Below are 7,368 nucleotides of genomic sequence, written 5' to 3' on the forward strand. Positions count from 1 at the left end.
CTTGGGTGGGCATGTTAATGAAGAGGCTCCTGGGGCATTATCTGGTGCACACCACATACATGCTCCTGTATATCAGGTGGAGGAAGGAACTTCCGAGGGGCTGGACGGTCAGAGGGCGGGCCGATCCCAGGAACTAGCTGACAACCAGACAGGTTTCAGGCTTCTTGAATGGATGGTCTCTTCAATTGGAAGTGCCATCTGTCGAGGGGCCAGAGAATTGCGATTTGGCGTGAACCCGGCGGCCGTCACAATTCTGGCACCAAAACCGATTTTCTGCCCAATCGCCTTTCCCGAATTTGGCGTGAAGCCTCCTGCTTGAAAAAGGCAAAGACCAAATAAAGGGATTCAAGGGATTGACTGACAAATGCCAGCATGTCAATCAGCATAACCACTGATCTTCCTCAGCCCAGCCCACCAATCATGGGTGCTGCACGTTGACAGTGGGAAGGATGGGCTTCTGACTACACAACACTCCCTGCACACGGGTGTGTGTGTGTGTGTGTGTGGGGAGGGGGGGGGGGGGGGGGACCCGTGTGTGTGTGTGTGTGGAGGGGGGGATGCTGGAGGCAGATCTGACGTGCAGCTTTTTTTCTTGAGTTGCCAGAGAGTTCTGAACCTTAAGGGTTCCATAAATCTATCTCCTTGCTGCTATGTGAGTTGGCCAAATTTCCCGGCCGCTGAGATCTGCTGCACTGTTTAACCCCCAATGTTTCCAGTGCTCCCCATTAAGATGTTGCTGCAGTCAATATCTGCACCAGCAGATTTCCCACTTTCCCAAAATGTCTGGAAGCAATGTGAGTAATACTGACAGCTTGACTGATCTCTTTAAACAAGACTCAAAACGAGGCATCAAAATTGATCTGGCTCCTGTCTGACCATCATTGGAATGGATCTCAATTCACCACCCACCCAAACTGCTAAAGCCGACCTGTGGGGTCTCTTCTTTTTAAAGCTAGACTCTAGGATCAGATTTTAGATAAATATGACGGCTCCCATTCCCAACAAGAGTGGAATCCACCACCATTACTTAGCTATAAACCATTGTTGATTCAAATTAACTTAGTTCTCATGAACAAATGCCAAATTATTTTCCATCAGCTACTGGATGTAGATTTCGCTGCTCTGCCCGGAAGTTAATGTGCACGAAAATCCTGGTGTGAAGTTAACTCCTTTAAAGCAAGTGTCTCGATCCTTTCTGTGGAAAAATGGTCGCAAAATCAGATATGTGATTTTCATTAAAAGAGAAATGTCATCTTCTCAAATTTCATAGTGCCGTCTTGTGCTCCAATTCACTCTATGCCTGGATTTCAAAGCCGTGCAGTTCCTTTACCTTGCTCTGTTTCTCCTTCTTCTTGTAAAACGACTTCTGACTGCTAAAAGGCCAGTTTTAATTCTTAATTTACCTCATCATCTTTTTTCAGTGTCGGTTGTGTTCTGCACAATAGTCCTAAGTTTCACCAATGATCAAACCTTAATCAGATTTTTAACCGAAGTTCCTCAATGAATTAAAAAATGGCATCTCCCTGTCATGGTGCTAAATACACAATTGGTCACTCAGATTTTTTATGTCTGATTGTTCGCAACAGTTTGTCTTCTAATTACTGGCTAATATTACTTGGAGCATTTCAGTCAAAATTAAACAGGGGCCTGTGAACATTTCTAAAATTGCATTGATAAAGTGTTCAGGAAAAAAAAAGAATAAAGCAGAGAATATTTGTGCATCCTTTTAGTATTTCTGATGGAGACATTGCTTTGAGAGAAGGGATCTTGAAAAGAGGTCAATGACAGCAAATTTCATATACAATAACGATTTTAAAAATCAAACAAATCAATCTTCAAGCCATCAGATGGAAAACGATTTACTCATGACTTAATTCCATGGCTGTGTGAGACTTGCTGACATACATTCCCTGTGTTCTCCAAGCATTTTCACCTACACCAGGACTTAGAAACTGGTGACTGTGACTTGCTAAGAGGAGACAACATATACAGTCAGCGACTGTTTATCTGGAATACCACGATCCGCGGGCGGGCCTGTGCCGTGGGGGGCACACTTTTCCTTCCGCCATAGCCATAGCCTTCACAGCGAAGGCCGACGTGGCGTTGTCTGCTTGAAGGTGCAGCTCCAGGCGATCTGGCTTGATGCGGAGGTCCATCACTGTAAAATCTCTGCGTAATAAATTGATGCACTATCAATTACGACGAGAGTAGAGAGTAATCAAGGCTTTATTAAGCAGAGATGTGTAGCCTCCTGCAACTGCTGCTGAAATGGCTGCAGCTCGGTGAGCACACACATTTATACTCCACCTACTGGGCGGAGCCAGCAGGCAGGGATCTACCCCCGTACCTGTAGTACAGGAGCCTTACCGTAATATATCTCATGTATGTGATATATACAAACAGTGGTGACTACCACACCGGTAAAATTCACCATTTAAGAAATCAGTCATTGAAAGATTAAAATGTGACTGCCCTTCATCCTCCATTTCATGTGAGCAAACACTGTACTCTCAGAGGAAATCCGAGAATGGAGTTACCATTCATGATCATGATATTAATGTTGATTTTCATAGCTAAATGAAGCTATCCTGCATTTCATGTGAGCACGTATAGGCTAGCTAACTGCATGCTGCATTAATTAGATAAGCATCTCATGAAGGGGAGTGCATGCCTGATTCCTTGGCCTTTGCTTCTACATTCCGCACTGCCGCAACTGGGCCAGCCAGGAAATATTGTATGTGTTTATCATGCTACTGACTGCATCAATGTCAGCTCGACCCTGTTAATAGTTCTCTTGTCTTTCAGTCAGCGAGCAGATTCAAAGCCAGACCAGTGCTTTGAGTGCAGAATCTAAGTTGACACTCCAGTGCAGTGGCGAAGAATGCAACATATTGTTGAGATTAAGTTGTCTCCCTGGTGCTTTAAACCAAGCTCTTATTTGCCTGTTTGAGTGATTCAGTCAAATCCTCAGCACTATTAAAAAAAAAATACAAGGAGCGCTCCAATTATTCTGGCCAACCAATACCACCAAAAAAATCAAATTAACTTGTGATTCATCTCATTGTTCTTTGTGTGATGTTTGTTGGCACAGAATGGTAGCTGTCTTTGGTCACTGTAATTTATGGGATAAAGGTCTTCAAGGATTTTCAATCTAAAAAAGCTGTTGGGGTTGGAGTCTGGAACAAACTTACCGAGGGGTGGAGGCAGGTTTGATCGAGGTATCCAAAAGGGAATTGGATTGCTATTGTAAAAGAAAGAATGTGGAAGGTTATGAGGATAAGATAAGGGAGCGGGACTAGGTAGAATGCTCTTTCAGAGAATCAGTGCAGACTGGATGGGCCGAATGACCTCCTTACTGTGAAGATTCTGTGATTCTATGTAACATATATCTAATAAGAAACCTAATGAATGGTAGTTATTAAAAGTACAAATGTAATGGCTTCATTCCACTATTTTTTCCTCTCATCAATTATTACTCCTCCCAAAGGCCTTGACCCCTTTCCAGAGATTCCTTGCACAAGAGATCACTACTCACCTGTGAGACAAAATGGTCCATATTTCTCGGCTATTCACACATGGGAGCATCACAACTAAGCACAATTCCCCTCGGCTCAATTTTAACACTTGTGTCTCAGTAAGAAGGTCATGAATTTAAGTCACGTTCCAAAGAATTGAACACATAGACCGGAATTTTCCAGCCATTCCCACCGGTGGGATGTTCCAATCCAGCAGATGACGATCCCCTGCCATGGACTCCCCAGTTGTGGTTCGGGGGGTGCCATTTAAACAATGGGAAATCTCATGGACAGTGGCGGGGCCATAAGATCCCATCACTGGCCAGTGACCATAAGATCATAAGACAGAGGGGCAGAGTTAGGCCACTTGGCCCATCGAGTCTGCTCCGCCAATCAATCATGGCTGATATTTTCTCATCCCCACATAGAACATAGAACATAGAACATAGAACGATACAGCGCAGTACAGGCCCTTCGGCCCACGATGTTGCACCGACATGGGAAGTCAAAAACTAAAGGCCATCTAACCTACACTATGCCCTTATCATCCATATGCTTATCCAATAAACTTTTAAATGCCCTCAATGTTGGCGAGTTCACTACTGTTGCAGGTGGGGCATTCCACGGCCTCACCACTCTTTGAGTAAAAAACCTACCTCTGACCTCTGTCCTATATCTATTACCCCTCAATTTAAGGCTATGTGCTAGCCACCTCCATCCGCGGGAGAAGGCTCTCACTGTCCACCCTATCTAACCCTCTGATCATTTTGTATGCCTCTATTAAGTCACCTCTTAACCTTCTTCTCTCTAACGAAAACAACCTCGAGTCCATCAGCCTTTCCTCATAAGATTTTCCCTCCATACCAGGCAACATCCTGGTAAATCTCCTCTGCACCCGTTCCAAAGCTTCCACGTCCTTCCTATAATGAGGCGACCAGAACTGTACGCAATACTCCAAATGCGGCCGTACCAGAGTTTTGTACAGCTGCAACATGACCTCATGGCTCCGGAACTCAATCCCTCTACCAATAAAGGCCAACACACCATAGGCCTTCTTCACAACTCTATCAACCTGGGTGGCAACTTTCAGGGATCTCTGTACATGGACACCGAGATCCCTCTGCTCATCCACACTGCTAAGAATTTTACCATTAGCCAAATATTCCACATTCCTGTTATTCTTTCCAAAGTGAATCACCTCACACTTCTCTACATTAAACTCCATTTGCCACTTCTCAGTCCAGCTCTGCAGCTTATCTATGTCCCTCTGTAACCTGCAACATCCTTCCACACTGTCTACAATTCCACCGACTTTAGTGTCATCTGCAAATTTACTCACCCAACCTTCTGTGCCCTCCTCTAGGTCATTTATAAAAATGACAAACAGCAACGGCCCCAGAACAGATCCTTGTGGTACGCCACTCGTAACTGAACTCCATTCTGAACATTTCCCATCAACCACCACCCTCTGTCTTCTTTCAACTAGCCAATTTCTGATCCACATCTCTAAATCACCCTCAATCCCCAGCCTCCGTATTTTCTGCAGTAGACGACCGTGGGGAACCTTATCAAATGCTTTCCTGAAATCCATATACACCACATCAACTGCTTTACCCTCTTCTACCTGTTCAGTCACCTTCTCAAAGAACTCGATAAGGTTTGTGAGGTATGACCTACCCTTCACAAAACCATGCTGACTATCCCTAATCATATTATTCCTATCTAGATGATTATAAATCGTATCTCTTATAATCCTCTCCAAGACTTTACCCACAACAGACGTGAGGCTCACTGGCCTATAGTTACCGGGGTTATCTCTACTCCCCTTCTTGAACAAAGGGACCACATTTGCTATCCTCCAGTCCTCTGGCACTATTCCTGTAGCCAATGATGACATAAAAATCAAAGCCAAAGGCTCAGCAATCTCTTCCCTGGCTTCCCAGAGAATCCTAGGATAAATCCCATCAGGCCCCGGGGACTTATCTATTTTCACCTTGTCCAGAATTGCCAACACTTCTTCCCTACGCACCTCAATGCCATCTATTCTAATAGCCTGGGTCTCAGCATTCTCCTCCACAACATTATCTTTTTCCTGAGTGAATACTGACGAAAAGTATTCATTTAGTATCTCGCTTATCTCCTCAGCCTCCACACACAACTTCCCACCACTGTCCTTGACTGGCCCTACTCTTACCCTAGTCATTCTTTTATTCCTGACATACCTATAGAAAGCTTTTGGGTTTTCCTTGATCCTACCTGCCAAAGACTTCTCATGTCCCCTCCTTGCTCGTCTTAGCTCTCTCTTTAGATCCTTCCTCGCTTCCTTGTAACTATCAAGCGCCCCAACTGAAACTTCACGCCTCATCTTCACATAGGCCTCCTTCTTCCTCTTGACAAGAGATTCCACTTCTTTGGTAAACCACGGTTCCCTCGCTCGACCCCTTCCTCCCTGCCTGACTGGTACGTACTTATCAAGAACATGCAATAGCTGTTCCTTGAACAAGCTCCACATATCCAGTGTGCACAACCCTTGCAGCCTACTTCTCCAACCTACACATCCTAAGTCATGTCTAATGGCATCATAATTGCCCTTCCCCCAGCTATAACTCTTGCCCTGCGGGGTATACTTATCCCTTTCCATCACTAACGTAAAGGTCACCGAATTGTGGTCACTGTTTCCAAAGTGCTCACCTACCTCCAGATCTAACACCTGGCCTGGTTCATTACCCAAAACCAAATCCAATGTGGCCTCGCCTCTTGTTGGCCTGTCAACATATTGTGTCAGGAAACCCTCCTGCACACATTGTACAAAGAACGACCCATCTAATGTACTCGAACTATGTCTTTTCCAGTCAATATTTGGAAAGTTAAAGTCTCCCATAACAACTACCCTGTTACTTTCGCTCTTTTCCAGAATCATCTTCGCCATCCTTTCCTCTACATCCCTAGAACTATTAGGTGGCCTATAGAAAACTCCCAACAGGGTGACCTCTCCTTTCCTGTTTCTAACCTCAGCCCATACTACCTCGGAAGAAGAGTCCCCATCTAACATCCTTTCCGCCACCGTAATACTGTCCTTGACTAGCTGCATATACAGGCCGCTTCTGCCGTGAGACATGCTGCAGGGGTGGGGGCGGTGGGGGGGGGGGGGGGGGGGGGGGGGGGCAGAAAATCCTGCCCACAATCTAGACTGACACTGCAGTGCAGTATTGAAGGAATGGTGCCATGTTTCAGTGGAGACATTGAACCATAACATTTGAACTCCCCAGTGTCAGATCGCGGGGTGGGTGTACCCCAAAGATACATTCGGGTATCCCTGTCGGAGCTTCACACGCAAGCATTTGCACAGCAATTACCCAGAAGTGGAAAATTGCTCTGGTCAACTTCCTTGCGCTGGAAACCATCTGAAAATGTAATTTAAATCACAAACATCGGATGGTTCCAACAGGGTTATACCAATAGTTACCCAGAAAAAGTTTGAAGAAGTAAAACCACTTCAAACGTCCGGGCAACTATTTTGAAGACACAACGATCCCCCAATTAGACACACCCCCCCCCCACCCCCCCTCGAGAAGGAGGCCCAAGCCATCGTAGAAGCTGTGCGGTGTTGGAGGCATTACCTGGCCGGCAGGAGATTCACTCTCCTCACTGACCAATGGTCGGTTGCCTTCATGTTCAATAACACACAGCGGGGCAAGATCAAAAATGATAAAAATCTTGAGGTGGAGGATCGAGCTCCCCACCTACGATTACGAGATTTTGTATCGCCCCGGTAAGCTCAACGAGCTCCCCGAAGCCCTCTCCCGAGGTACATGTGCCAGCACACAAGTGGACCGACTCCGGGTCCTACACG

Source organism: Scyliorhinus canicula, chromosome 1 (assembly GCF_902713615.1).
Source record: "Scyliorhinus canicula chromosome 1, sScyCan1.1, whole genome shotgun sequence".
NCBI classification, from domain to species: domain Eukaryota; kingdom Metazoa; phylum Chordata; class Chondrichthyes; order Carcharhiniformes; family Scyliorhinidae; genus Scyliorhinus; species Scyliorhinus canicula.